General features: G+C 42.7%; 1 protein-coding gene across 6 annotated transcripts in view; it reads left to right on the forward strand.

The window, feature by feature from the left end:
• The first annotated feature begins 954 nt into the window (after nucleotides 1–954).
• The window catches only part of epb41l2 (erythrocyte membrane protein band 4.1 like 2), a 139,915-nt gene continuing 126,159 nt past the window's right edge, over nucleotides 955–14,710 (forward strand). For all 6 annotated transcript variants that reach the window (XM_036564182.1, XM_036564184.1, XM_036564188.1 and 3 more), the window contains exon 1: nucleotides 955–1,099. The gene's annotated coding sequence lies outside the window, so the exon portion shown is untranslated. The remainder of the gene's footprint in view (nucleotides 1,100–14,710) is intronic.

The raw sequence follows: 14,710 nt of genomic DNA on the forward strand, positions 1-14,710 counted from the left end.
AGGTAAATATGTCCATTCTGACAAATTTCATCGAGCTTGTTACAAATCAGGACAGCCTGGAACTAAAAAAAGAATTATTGAATATTCTTCAAAGGGGAATTCCACCAATTTTTAAAATTTCTGCATAATTCAGTGACTGAAATGTAAACAAAGTGATTCAAAATGATTTTGTGTGAAATGTTTCAGATGTCTGTACAGTGGTGGTGATAGGAACCAGGGGTCACCATGACTACAACACAAATACTTTATATTTTAAATATTTTATTTACTATCCAAAACCACCAGTGAACCTACATGTGTCTTTTGAGTGTTTATATGGAATATTAATAGTATTAAAATAGTGGCAAATCAGAAAGTAGTTTTCTTTGTGGACTATTTTGCTTCATAACACCCTGCATGTACCCCTCCACTATGAGTGGGCTTTAAAGGATGCGTTTTAGGCCAAAATCTTCTCAAAACTACTAAAAAACAGGGCCTCCATTTCATGCAATAATTTTCTGTGAGGGAGCATTTAGAGGTGGACGTTTGGTTCCTATCACCACCACTTTGAACAACTCCGAATGACTTTTATCATTTAATTATCCTAAAATTTTGAACATTTGCTGGACTTCCCCTTCAAGAAATAGTATATGTGTCTTTTTTCTAGTTTCGCTAAAAAAAATAACAGCGATTATTATTTATCTTAACAATTTTAAGATATTTTTATTATTAATTGGTATACTCTCCAGAAAAGAGCAGTGGGTTGACCCACTAGTGGGCGCTGTTTCACTTCCAATCGCTGTCCACGTTTCACTATTTAACAGCCTCATCTTTTTGGAGGCCACCAATAGAATACGAGTTAAACGCAACGGGCAGCAGAACCGTCCAATCAGATTTAGAATCGTCAGCCCCGGCGGGCTCTTCAGCCAATCAGAGCGCGGGGGCGGGCTTTAGTCCCAGGCGGAGCTAATAGGCGTGTGGAAGTGTGTGAGTGTTTGCGTATCACTACGTTGGCTCTTCTCCCAGAAACATTTCTGGAGCTGGGAATTTTCAAATTTGGGAACATTTCGGGATTTCTTCAAGAGAAGTTTTCACTGAATCCGCCGGTGAAAAGCAGCAGGTAGGGAGCGATGATGTTCGGCTGAAATCGGCTTCTTATTCGCCTGCTTGTTTTTCGAATTTTCCCGTTCCACCTTAAATGGTGCAGCAGCTACATTCTAGCGCCGTGGCGCCAGAATGCAACTGCTGCACCGTTTAAGGTGGAACGGAAAAATTCGAAAAACAACCTGGCGATCAGAGATTTTGTCTCATTAATTATCACATATTAGTGGTTCGGATTTTCTGAATGATCATATTCGATGCGTTGAGGTGATTTGTGTGTGTGATATAACAGAAAACAGCTCAGCGTTATGATTTTCATAGCTGTTTTGTGTATTTAATTTGCAGGTAGTGAAGTTTTTTGGTTAAAACGTTCATAAACAGAAGTGCTATTTATGTGGTGGAGCAGATAAAGGTGTAATAAACGTGTGAAACAGTGTCCAAACCCTGCACAGCATCCTAACTTCAGCTTTCAGCAGCAGCCTCAAGCAATGTTGTGTATAATAAACACATCATAACGGTGATAAACGTCATATTAGTCCAGAAATGTAACCTGAGCCACTTCTATTATGTATTTATTATGGTTTTAATGCCTAATCTGGGCTCATCATGATGGCTAATAGAGCTTAGTGTGGTTCAGTAAGCCAAAGGGGAATTCCACCTGTTTTTCAAAATTGTCCATAAGTCAGTGTTTGTAAACAGAGAGATTCAGAGTGGTTTGGTGTGAAATGGTTCAGATTTCTTTACAGTGGTGGTGATAGGAACCAGGCGTCGCCATGACTACAACGCAAATGTAGGCGTTTTGTTTACTATCCAAAACCAACAGTGAGCCTACACCCATCTTATGAGGTTTTACGGATGGCAAAATAGTGGAAAATCTGAAAAATTAAGTTTTCCTAGGGGACTATTTTGCCTCACAACACCCTTCATGTATCCCTCCATGAAGAGTAGGTCCAAAAATAGGTTTGAGGCCAAAGCTTTATCATAAAACTAGTATTAAAATAGCTGCAAATCTGAAAATAAGTATTTTTTTTAGGGGACTATTTTGCCTCATAACGCCCTACATGCATCCCTCCACCATGAATGGAATGTATTTTGGGCCAAAATCTTGTTAAAACTACCGTAAAACAGTGTCTCAGTCATCAGGCAGTGAATTCACAACCATTTCATGTAATAACTAGAGCTTTTGGAGGTGAACGTCTGGTTCCTATCACCACCACTGTGAACAATTCTGACTTGGTAAGTGTTTCAATAATGGAGAATTTCACACCAAACCACTCTGAATGACTCTGTTTACATCTTAACCATTTATTTAGGCAGAAAATTCAAACTGTCAGTGGAGTTCCCCTTTAAATGAGCAACCCAGGTTACATTTACAGCAATGTAGCTCAGCTTTTCAGAGGATTTTAACCATATTGTGGTCACCTAATGTTATAAATGGTTGTAATTGCTGTTATTGAGGCTAAAATAGGACGGAAACTGAGCAATCTGTTGAGCGGAGTCAACAGGAGTGTGCTAGCCGTGTTCACTCATTCATTTATTCATTCATTCATTAGCTTTCTGCTAGTCAGCCCTGTAAAACTGGGTTATGTGAGTCCAGCGCTTTCAGCTCCTGTGGCGTTCCTCTGCAGAAGATGACACTGTGAATCACATCAGGGTCCAGATTTAGGCCAACCTAACCAGCACTCGGCCGCATTATCGTCACGCTGGTATCTATCTTACTGTATCACCTGCTGGACTGATGTTGTGTTTTGGCCTGATAAGGTGAAGAGAGTGATATGAAGCTGTGATGAGTGGATGTAGCTCAGGGTTTACATCCGTTTGTTTGTTTATGTGTTTGTTTATTTAGTTTTATCAGCTCCACTGAAGTTTCACTCTGTAGTTCTACAGTTACAGACTGTAGTCCATCTGTTTCTCTGCACCCTGTTCTTCAGTGGTCAGGACCCCCATGGACCCTCACAGAGCAGGTACAATTTGGGTGGTGGAGCATTCTCAGCGAGTGTGTTGTGCTGGTACGAGTGGATCAGACACAGCAGTGCTGCTGGAGTTTTTAAACACTGTGTCCACTCACTGTCCACTCTATTAGACACTCCTACCTTGTCGGTCCACCTTGTAGATGTAAAGTCAGAGACGATAGCTCATCTGCTGCTGCACAGTTTGTGTTGGTCATCCTCTAGTCCTTCATCAGTGGTCACAGGACGCTGCCCACAGGACGCTGTTGGTTAGATATTTTTGGTGGGTGGACTATTCTCAGTCCAGCAGTGACACTGAGGTGTTTAAAAACTCCAGCAGCGCTGCTGTGTCTGATCCACTTGCACCAGTGCAACACACACTATCACATTTGGAACTGAAAAGAGTCAGAAGTGCTACATTAAAAAAAACAAAACATCAAAATTGGGAATACAGTGATTTTGATTCAATATTTTGCACTAAATCCAGTTAAACGGGACTAATTTTGCTCTCTTTATTATAAAACGTAGTTGGTCAGTGTTCTGTCATACTGACGATATACATGATATGTTCAGAAAAGCGTTTCGCGGCTCTCAGAACAAAACCTCATATGTCCATTTTTGCCATTTTTCAGTTTTTGACATAATCTGAAAATACCTGTTGGACTATATATTGTGTATATGACCCAGATTGACTTCGAAAAAAGTCTGGTTCCATTGACTTACATTAAAAGTAAAGTAGGTTTTTTCCTCCTCCTGTAAAGTTACCCTTTTGGAGATATGAGGTTTTGTTCCGACAGCTGCGATATTGAATTATATTGTGACATAATTTATCTCAATAATGATGTATATCATCAAATTGCCCAGCCCTATTTTGTGTTGGTTTACGTACGAAAAACAGTCATGAATAATTTCTTACATCAAAAATTTCCGTCCTCTCTTTATCCTTTAGAATTAAACAGACTTTTCTGTTACTCTTCCTATATGACTCTTATATGTAAATCAGCTCTGATTAATTTCTGATTAAGTTCTGATTGGCTGCCCTGTATTTTGCCCACTGCACTGGAGATTTTGGGTGGCAAAAGTGTCACGTGTGACCGACCGACGTTGGAGCACGCTGAGGCATTATAACTGAATGGGCGGGGCTAAAGTGCTGTAGAGTGAGCGGTTGTGTCTATGTAAATGAGTTGTTTTTTTGTGACATCACAAAGACAGGGAACTCAGTTTCCGTCATGTTTTGAAATGAACGTTGCTCACGTAATAAATCGGACTCTTATTTCGTGTTTGCTGTGATATTTTACGTTTTCTCTGGGGTATTTTCATCCCTGAGGTCAGCTTCTTACGTTTGCGTGCTTTTATGCGCTTATTGTGCCTTTAAGACTGAAATATAGCAGCTTAGTTTCCGAAAGTAAAAGAGGAGAATTTGGTTTGGCTTCCTATGGGCCCTTTAATGAAACGCTGGTGAGCTCGTTTGTTGACAAATGAAGGAAAAAAAGATTGACCGGTTTTATTTTCACCAGAATTCTGTTCATTAAATGGCTCGTTTGTTTATGAGCTTTCTGGGATATCAGCACCGCAGGTGCCTTCAGTCCACCCGAAATCTCCAGTGCAGTGGGCAAAATGCAGGGCAGCCAATCAGAACAGAGCTCATTTACATATAGGAGTCATACAGGCAGAGTAACAGAAAAGTCAGTCAGTCAGTCAGTCAGTCAGTGACGTGTGTCTGCCGTAAGGAGTCTGTCTGTCTGGGTTCTGAGGCCCGTGTGTGTGTGCGGTTCTCCGTGTGCTGTGCTGTGTTCAGGTTCAGGTGCTGCAGGCTGTTTTAGGTGTGAGGTTCCCGTTCTCTCCGTTATCCGTCACTGAGAGTCGGGGTCTACCTGAGCGGCTCAGGCTGCTGTTTAAACAGGAACCTGTAGAACCTCAGCCGCACCCCCCCCCACACACACCCACCCAGTCGAACTCCACCTGTTTGAACTCCTCTTATTTCTGTGCTTTGAAGATGAACAAGAACGTGTTTGATGACAAACCTGTTTCTCTCTCTCTCTCAGTTCTGTGGAATCCACTCCCCCCCTCCGTTTCTTATTTCTCCCGTTCTTTCTATCTGTTTTCTTCTCTCTCTCTCCCTCACTTTTTCTCTCTCTCTCTCTCTCTGTCTTTCTTTTTTCCTCTTCCATTCTTTTCTCTTTGTCTCTCTTTGTCTCTCTCTGTCTCTCTCTCTCTCTCTCTTTCCCTCTCTTTCATTTTTCCCCTATCTCTCTCTTTTCTCTCCTTTATTTCCCCCATCCTTCTCTCACTCTCTCTCTTTCTCTCTCTCTCTCTCTCTCATTCTCTCCTCTCTCCTTCTCTCTCTCTCTCTCATTCTCTCCTCTCTCCTTCTCTCTCTCTCTTTCCCCCTCATCCTTCTCTCCCCCTCTCTATCCTCTCTCTCTTTTCTCCCCTCTCTCTCCTCCTCATCCCTCTCTCTCTCACTCTCTCTCTTTCTCATTCTCTCCTCTTTCTCTCATTCTCTCCTCTTTCTCTCTCTCTCTCTCTATTTCTCTCTCTTTCTCGCTCTCTCTCTCTCCCCTCATCCCTCTCTCCCACTCTCTCATTCTCTCCCCCTGTCTCTTCTTCTTGCCCCCCCCTCTCCGTGCTCTATTTTTTATGCTAAAAGCCGTTCCCCATTAGCAGACACAAACACACCCCGGTGGGATTAGGGGGGGTTTGAGGGTCGCAGCGGGATAGGGTGTGTTCATGTGTGTGTGTGTGTGTGTGTGTTCGTGTGTGTGTGTGTGTGTGTGTGTGTGTGTGCGCATGGAGGGAGTCGGTCGTTCTGTGGTTCTTCAGATGTTTATGGTCCTGTATGATGCATTAAGGTGGACGATATGACAGAAATCCATCATCGCGATGCCTAAAGAGAGTTTCACGATACGCGATACGTGTTACGATATATTATGGAAACGAGTCCAAACAGACAAAATGCACCATCAAAAAATGATTATATCTACAGTTATTATTATTTTTATGTAGCATTTACAAAAATAAACTGCTTAAGAAAGAGCATTATTTTTTATAAAATATGTCTCAGTTTATATTAAATTGATCTTAATCTTTATGTCAGTGTATTTAAGTAGATTTTAGGAGTTGTTTAATTGAGCTGAATCTTTTAAAATAACTTATTTATTTATTCTTTTTATTGTAATTAGTTAAAATCAAATAACATGATGGCACAAACGGGCTGAAATCCATCGTCTGCCCGTTACTATGCTGTTACCGCACTGAACTACACTGAAAGATGTTGTTGTTGTTGTTGTTGTTGTTGTTGTTTATGATCCATGCAGCTGATCTAGAAGTGAATATGCTCATAAAACCCTGCTGTGACAGACTTTATCTCAGTATTGATGACAGATGTCATCTCCCCGTATCACATCCAAACGCGCTGGATCATCAGGGCGGTGGAACCTCGTCGGCCCCACCTGCTGACCGCTTGTTTGCGTCCGGTGATTTAAATCATCTGTGTGCGCTTCTTTGCGGCCGTGTGAGGTCATGGTCAGTGATATCAGCGGTGAAGAATGCTGTGTGGATGTTTTTTTGCACGCCCAGATGATCCATGTGTTTGGGTGTCATCGGGCCGATGGCCAGGTCTGACCTCGGGGAGCCGCGCTGGCCGCACTTACTCAGCTTTAAAGCTTACAGCTCCATTAGGGCTGGGTTTAATGCGTGAACATTAAAGGGCCCATATGCTACAATTTATTCTATTTCGCCTGGTTCCCCCCGAGGTCCACTCATGACTTTGGTTTGGGTTGTGTGCCAAAAACGGCCAGTTCCAGTCGTTGATTTGGGCCCTTAAAGGGTTTTTAATGCTCCGCCCACAACAAAGCAGCAGCACAAATCAGTGCAGGGCGTTACTGAGTTTAGCTGTGTGGCTCCTTTAGTCCGTGTTTCCAGGAAACTGTATGTCCTGCTGTGGGCATGTTTACATACAGCCTGATAATCTGTTTATAATCCGACTAGTAGCTCAATCTGAATAGAATACGTCCATGTAAACACCTCAGTAGGAGTAGGCTAGTCTGATTGAGGCCATTCAGCTCCACTTACTATATAGGTGCACTCTGTAGTTCTACAGTTACAGACTGTAGTCCATCTGTTTCTCTGATACTTTGTTACCCTGTTCTTCAGTGGTCAGGACCCCCATGGACCCTCACAGAGCAGGTACTGTTTGGGTGGTGGGTCATTCTCAGCGCTGCAGTAACACTGACGTGGTGGTGGTGTGTTAGTGTGTGTTGTGCTGGTGCGAGTGGATCAGACACAGCAGTGCTGCTGGAGTTTTTAAACGCTGTGTCCACTCACTGTCCACTCTATTACACACTCCTACCTTGTCAGTCCACCTTGTAGATGTAAAGTCAGAGACGATAGCTCATCTGCTGCTGCACAGTTTGTGTTGGTCATCCTCTAGTCCTTCATCAGTGGTCACAGGACGCTGCCCACAGGACGCTGTTGGCTGGATATTTTTGGTTGGTGGACTATTCTCAGTCCAGCAGTGACCCTGAGGTGTTTAAAAACTCCAGCAGCACTGCTGTGTCTGATCCACTCAGACCAGCGCAACACACACTAACACACCACCACCACGTCAGTGTTACGGCGGTGCTGAGAATGACCCACAACCCAAATAGTACCTGCTCTGTGAGGGTCCATGGGGGTCCTGACCACTGAAGAAAGTGTCAGAGAAACAGATGGACTACAGTCTGTAACTGTAGAACTACAAAGTGCACCTATATGGTAAGTGGAGCTGATAAAATGGACAGTGAGCTGTCCCATAGGTTGTTGTTGGTCTGAGTGCACGTTATGTTTCAGTGCATGCTGGGTATTGTAGTGCAGCACATTGTAAAACGGGCTAATATTAATAGGAAATTAGAATAATGTCACGGCCTGGATAGGATTGTGCCGGGGGCCTGACGTGGCCCACAGGCCTTGTGTTTGACACATGGGCTGTAAATAATCCCTTAAATAGAGGAATAATAGGCCTGTATCTGGTTTCGTCCTCAGTCTGAGAGCTTTAGTAGGTTCTGCACGCGTGTATTTGTGTCATAATGGACGTTTATAACGTCCAGAGGTTTCGTGTCTTCGGCGGTGGGGCTGGCGTCCAGCGTATGTGTCTCAGAGTGTCGCCGGACGTGACGTCTTCCTCTCACCATCTCTTTAAAATGGATGTGAAGTACGTTTTCCTGAGTCTGACATCATTTCAAAGCAGATAAATTTCAGTTTGCCTGCTTAAATGGTTCTTTGCATGGTGAAACGGTTCTGCAGATTAATGGAGAATGTGTTTGTATGTGGTTCTGTATAGAACCCTTTTGAAAATGGTTCTATGTAGCACCGAAAAGGGTTCTTCTATTGTTAAAAACTTGACATTGTAACAATAGCAGAACCCTTTAGTGCTATATTGAACTATAGACAACCAGAACCATATACAACACGTTCTCTGTCATTCTGAAGAACCATTTGACCATGCGAAGAACCATTTAAGCATGCAGATGGTTCTATATAGAACTCATGGTTCTAAATAGAACTGTTGACTTTACTAACAAACACTTGAAGAACCATCTGTAAGTGTGCACTCATAACATTTGTGTGGTTTTATGTTCCAAAAATTAATTTTCCAATTTTTTTTTTATCCCTTATTATCAAACAGGCTGTTTGATAATAAGACCGATTATATGTAAATGAGCTCTGTTCTGATTGGCTGTCCTTTGTTGTGCTGTGTTGTGTAGTTTTATGTACCAAAACCAGTCATCATTCATTTTTTCGTGAGTGTTTTCCAACTTTTTGTCCGTTATTATCAAACCGGCTGTTTCTTTAAGGCCGATTATATGTTGGTTCATGGTTCTATATAAAAGCACCGTCTTCACTAAAGAACCGCCGAAGAACCATCTATTTAAGACTGCTGCTCGCCTTACACTGACTGGAACCCACGTGATGCCGTCCTGTTGTCATGGTAACGTCTAAGTGGTTCTCTATGCATGCATGTAATTTGGGTTCTGATTACTTGTAGCAGGTAAACAGAGACTTCTATCAGATTGTTGAGTAGAGTGAGATCAGACACCTCAGTCTGAATCTATAATCTATAATCAGAATGAGTTCAGTCGGACTGGTGAAAGTCTCTGTGTGTAAACGTAGCCGTCGTCAGAAACCGTGTACCTCTCACCCTGAGAGGCTCCAGCCTGGTCTCCGAGGTGAGGTTCAGGTCTCCGGTGAGGCTCTGGAGGGGTGGAGGCCTGTTTTCTCTCTGCTGTCTCTCCTGGGGGGCTTTGCTGCTCATTAACCTGCATCACGCTGCTGCTGTCTAATCACAGCAGAGCTGTTTGCCTCAGTCTGTCGGCCGCTGTGGTTTCCAGTCCTGGTTTTTGGGCCGTCCAGCTCTGGACACACACTTGCGTTTTCTCTACGCTCAGCCGACGGTCATTCTAGCTCTCTGACAGGGAGGTTCAGACGAAATCGTCACGATAAAGAGATTCACATCTCTGACTTCTGACTGCAGAGACGTTTCACTTTGCTCGAAAGAAACTTTCAGAGAATTTTTTAATGGCAAAGTCTTACGAGATCAACTGTGGAGAAAACTGAAAGTAAATTTTAGAAGCTCAACTTTGGAGAACTTTATGATGGCAAAATCTTATCAGCTCAACTTTGGAGAACTTTATGATGGCAAAATCTTATGAGCTCCACTTTGGAGAACTTTATGATGGCAAAATCTTATCAGCTCAACTTTGGAGAACTTTATGATGGCAAAATCTTATGAGCTCCACTTTGGAGAACTTTATGATGGCAAAATCTTATGAGCTCCACTTTGGAGAACTTTATGATGGCAAAATCTTATCAGCTCAACTTTGGAGAACTTTATGATGGCAAAATCTTATGAGCTCCACTTTGGAGAACTTTATGATGGCAAAATCTTATGAGCTCCACTTTGGAGAACTTTATGATGGCAAAATCTTATGAGCTCCACTTTGGAGAACTTTATGATGACAAAATCTTATGAGCTCCACTTTGGAGAACTTTATGATGGCAAAATCTTATGAGCTCAACTTTGAAGAACTTTATGATGGCAAAATCTTATGAGCTCCACTTTGGAGAACTTTATGATGACAAAATCTTATGAGCTCAACTTTGGAGAACTTTATGATGGCAAAATCTTATGAGCTCAACTTTGGAGAACTTTATGATGGCAAAATCTTATGAGCTCCACTTTGGAGAACTTTATGATGGCAAAATCTAATGAGCTCAACTTTGGAGAACTTTATGATGGCAAAATCTTATGAGCTCCACTTTGGAGAACTTTATGATGGCAAAATCTTATGAGCTCCACTTTGGAGAACTTTATGATGGCAAAATCTTATGAGCTCCACTTTGGAGAACTTTATGATGACAAAATCTTATGAGCTCCACTTTGGAGAACTTTGATTTGCAAAACTTCACAAGTTCAACTCTGAGCCCATAAGACTCTTGGTGTGAAGTGAAGCTTTGGTGATGTCAAGCCTGTAACATTAGCAGAGCCCCTTTTTGTGCCATATAGAACCATATAAAATATGCTCTCCATCAATTTTTGATACATCAATGTTTTTGATATACACTCTTTAAAAAGATGGTTCCTCAAGTGTTCTATGTAGAACCATGAACACTAAAAGAACCCTTTGCATAATTATTGGGTTCTCTGCATCAGGAAAGGTTCTTCAGATGGATGGAGAATGTGCTGTAGATGGTTCTACATAGAACCTTTTTGAAAATGGTTCTATATAGCACCAAAAAGGGTTCTGTTATTGTTAAGATGTCAAGACTGTGACAATAGAAGAACTCTTTTTGGTGCTATAGAGAACCATATATGACACGTTCTCCATCAGTCTGAAGAATCATTTCACTTTAATCATGTACAGGGTTATTTGAGTGTTCATGGTTCTATGTAGAACCATTTTCTGAGCTAAAGAACCCTTGAAGAACCACCATTTTAAGAGCGTGGGAGTTGTGGTGTTCCAAGATATTTTTAACATGTAAAATATCAAAAATGGGATTAAACATCGAATATCGAGAATTGAACATTGGGAACATCGAATATCGGGAATTGAATATTGGGAACATCGAATATCGGGAATTGAATATTGGGAATATCGAATATCAGGAATTGAATATTGGGAACATCGAATATTGAGAATTGAATATTGGGAATATCGAATATCAGGAATTGAATATTGGGAACATCGAATATCGGGAGTTGAATATTGGGAACATCGAATATCAAGAATTGAATATTGAGAACATTGCATATCGGGAATTGAATATTGGGAACATCGAATATCGGGAATTGAATATTGGGAACATCGAATATCGGGAGTTGAATATTGAGAACATCGAATATCGGGAATTGAATATTGGGAACATCGAATATCAAGAATTGAATATTGGGAACATCGAATATCGGGAATTGAATATTGGGAACATCGAATATCGAGAATTGAATATTGGGAACATTGAATATCGGGAATTGAATATTGGGAACATTGAATATCGGGAATATCGAATATAGGGAATTGAATATTGGGAATGTCGAATATCGGGAATTGAGAGTGAGTATCGTTACACCCCTGCTTGGTATCAGCTTAATTGATTAAGTCATAAAGGACGCAGATCCCAGGACTGGAATTTTCAGTGAACATGTGGTTGATTTTCCATAATCCAGCGAACTGTCACTCTGTCAGCGTCTGCGTGCGACATGCCAACTTTCAATCTCTCCAAAAGAGGAGGAAAAAGCGGGAATGAGGAGCCGTCAGCTCGAGTGAGGATTAAACCTTTACAGAGCTGCTAATAAAGGCGGCGTAAATGCCGGAGACGCTGTTCGGGAGCTGGACGAGTGAGAGAGCTGCTCTGCTAATGGAGCTGCTCGCTGAGACGGCCATTGCTTAACCATTCGGAAGGGCTGTGGGAACGACGGGATCCTCATTCCGACACGGAGGATCGGGGTCACGCGTACAGCTGACGGACACCCAGTTCCGTCCCTCAGACTCGGACTCTGATTAAACACGCAGCCGGACTGACGTTCTCAGTACGCTCTCACCGTCCGGCTCTGTTCCTGCGCTTTATCTCTCTTCCTAAAGCTCCACACACTTACAGAGGTTCTTTAAGGGTTCTTTAGTACAGGCAGTGGTTCTGTTTGACAGCATGACTTCTATATAGAACCATTTGGATGCTTGAATGGTTCTTTGCATAGTGAAATGGATTATCAGATTGATGGAGAATGTGTATGGTTCTATATAGCTCTTCTATAGAAGAACCCTTTTTAGTGCCACATAGTACCATTTTCAAAAAGGTTCTTTACAGAACCATATACAGCACATTGTCCATTCTCTGAAGAACCATGTAAGATGCTTTAGTAAAGACAACGGTTCTATATAGAACCATGAACACGCAAAGAACCACTTGCATGCTTAAATGGTTCTTTGCATGATGAAATGGTTCTGCAAATTGATGGAGAATATGCTGTATATGGTTCTGTATAGCACCAAAGGCATTGTTCTACTGTTGCAAGCTTGACATCGTAAAAAAAGAAGAATCTTCTAATCTTCTAATCTTCATTCTCATCTTTAGACCTTCTTTCCTTCTTTCCTCTTTCTTTCTTTATCTATATTTATTCTCTCTCACGCTCTCTTTTATTCGTGGTTTCTCTTGTTCTCTTTTTCTCTCTCCATCTCTCTTTCATTCTCTCTGCCTCGTTCTCTCTCTCAAATTCTTATTTTCTGCCTTTCTGTCTTTCTTATGTTATTCCTGCCTCTTGTTTTTTCTCTCTGTTATTCTTTCATCTTTCTCTCTTCTCGTCTTACGTCTGTCCTTTGTTCTCCCTCTGTCTCGTTCTTTCTGCCTCTCTCTCTCTCTCTCTCTCTCTCTCATTCTTTCTGCCTTCTCTCTCTCTCTCATTCTTTCTACCTTCTCTCTCTCTCTCTCTCTCTCTCTCTCTCTCTCTCATTCTTTCTACCTTCTCTCCTCTCTCTGTCTCTCTCATTCTTTCTGCCTCTTCTCTCTCTCTCTCTCTCTCATTCTTTCTGCATTCTCTCTCTCTCATTCTTTCTGCCTCTTCTCTCTCTCTCTCATTCTTTCTGCCTCTTCTCTCTCTCTCTCTCTCATTCTTTCTGCCTTCTCTCTCTCTCTCTCTCTCTCTCTCTCTCTCTCTCTCACTCATTCTTTCTGCCTTCTCTCTCTCTCTCTCTCTCTCTCTCTCATTCTTTTTGCCTTCTCTCTCTCTCTCTCTCTCTCTCTCTCTCTCTCTCTCTCTCTCTCATTCTTTTTGCCTTCTCTCTCTCTCTCTCTCTCTCTCTCTCTCTCTCTCTCTCTCTCTCTCTCTCTAATGATGTTAGAGCTGAAGTCTCTGATTGACGTTTATGGCTAATTCGATGTTCTGGTGCTGATGGAGTTAGAGAGAGAAAGAGAACGGAGGAGGAGGAGGAGGAGGAGGAGGCGGCGGCCGTGTCAGAGGGCGCGTGTTCCCTTTGAAAGTATTTACAGAGAAGAGAGAGAAACTGATGGTGGGAGAGGAAAAGAGAACAGAAAGGAGAGAGGCTGGAGTTCTGGCGTCGTCCCAAACCTAGTTAAAAACAGCTTATCTGCTGGAGTCCAAATTAGCGGCCGAGCGTTCCCGTCGGCCGGAGGAGACGGAGTCGTCTGGATCAGCTGTGCGGCTGGAGGAAGGCAGGTAGTGTGATTGGCTGGCCGGTGACCGGCGGGCAGTGGCCTCCTCCGGAGCGCCGCTTAGTTTGTCTTGCAAATGGCTGGACTGGAGGAGTAATCTCTCTGCGTAGCGCTCTGATTTCCTCCTCTCTGGATCTGCGAGTGCTGCCCCTCCAATTAGCCCGACTCAGAGGGCGCCGCGCTCGGGGATTTGGTTACGCAACGGAACACGGTGTAGATGGACGACTGAAACACGGAGCGTTGGCCAGCTTCTCCGAGATCCATCAGTAGCCCTTTCTGAATCGGTCTTCACTGGATGTTGTGCTTGGCAGCATCGTTAGTGTGATAACCTAACGGACTAGAGTGGCCACTTTATTAGAAACCCCTCCACTGCTGGACTGTAGACCAGTTTGTGTTAGCTGCCCTCTATAACCTCATCAGTGGTCAGTTTCTGATCAGAGAGTAGAACCTGTCTGGATATTTGATCAGTGGCCAGTGAGTAGAAGTATGAGGTGTTTCTAGTAAAGTGGCCAGTGAGTGGTAGCAGAAGGTGGGTGTTTCTAATAAAGTGGCCAGTGAGTGGTGGAAACACAAGGTGGGTGTTTCTAATACAGTGGCCAGTAAATGGACGTACAAGCTGTGTTTCTAATAAAGTGGCCAGTAAATGGACGTACAAGCTGTGTTTTTAATAAAGTGGCCAGTGAGTGGACGTACAAGTTAGGTGTTTCTAATAAAGTGGCCAGTGAGTGGACATACAAGTTAGGTGTTTCTAATAAAGTGGCCAGTGAGTGGACGTACAAGTTAGGTGTTTCTAATAAAGTGGCCAGTGAGTGGACGTACAAGTTAGGTGTTTCTAATAAAGTGGCCAGTCAGTGGACGTACAAGTTAGGTGTTTCTAATAAAGTGGCCAGCGAGTGTAAGCGGAAGGTGGGTGTTTCTAATAAAGTGGCCAGTCAGTGAAAGCACAAGGTAGGTGTTTCTAATAAAGTGGCCAGTGAGAT

This window comes from Colossoma macropomum, unplaced genomic scaffold (assembly GCF_904425465.1).
Source record: "Colossoma macropomum unplaced genomic scaffold, Colossoma_macropomum, whole genome shotgun sequence".
NCBI classification, from domain to species: domain Eukaryota; kingdom Metazoa; phylum Chordata; class Actinopteri; order Characiformes; family Serrasalmidae; genus Colossoma; species Colossoma macropomum.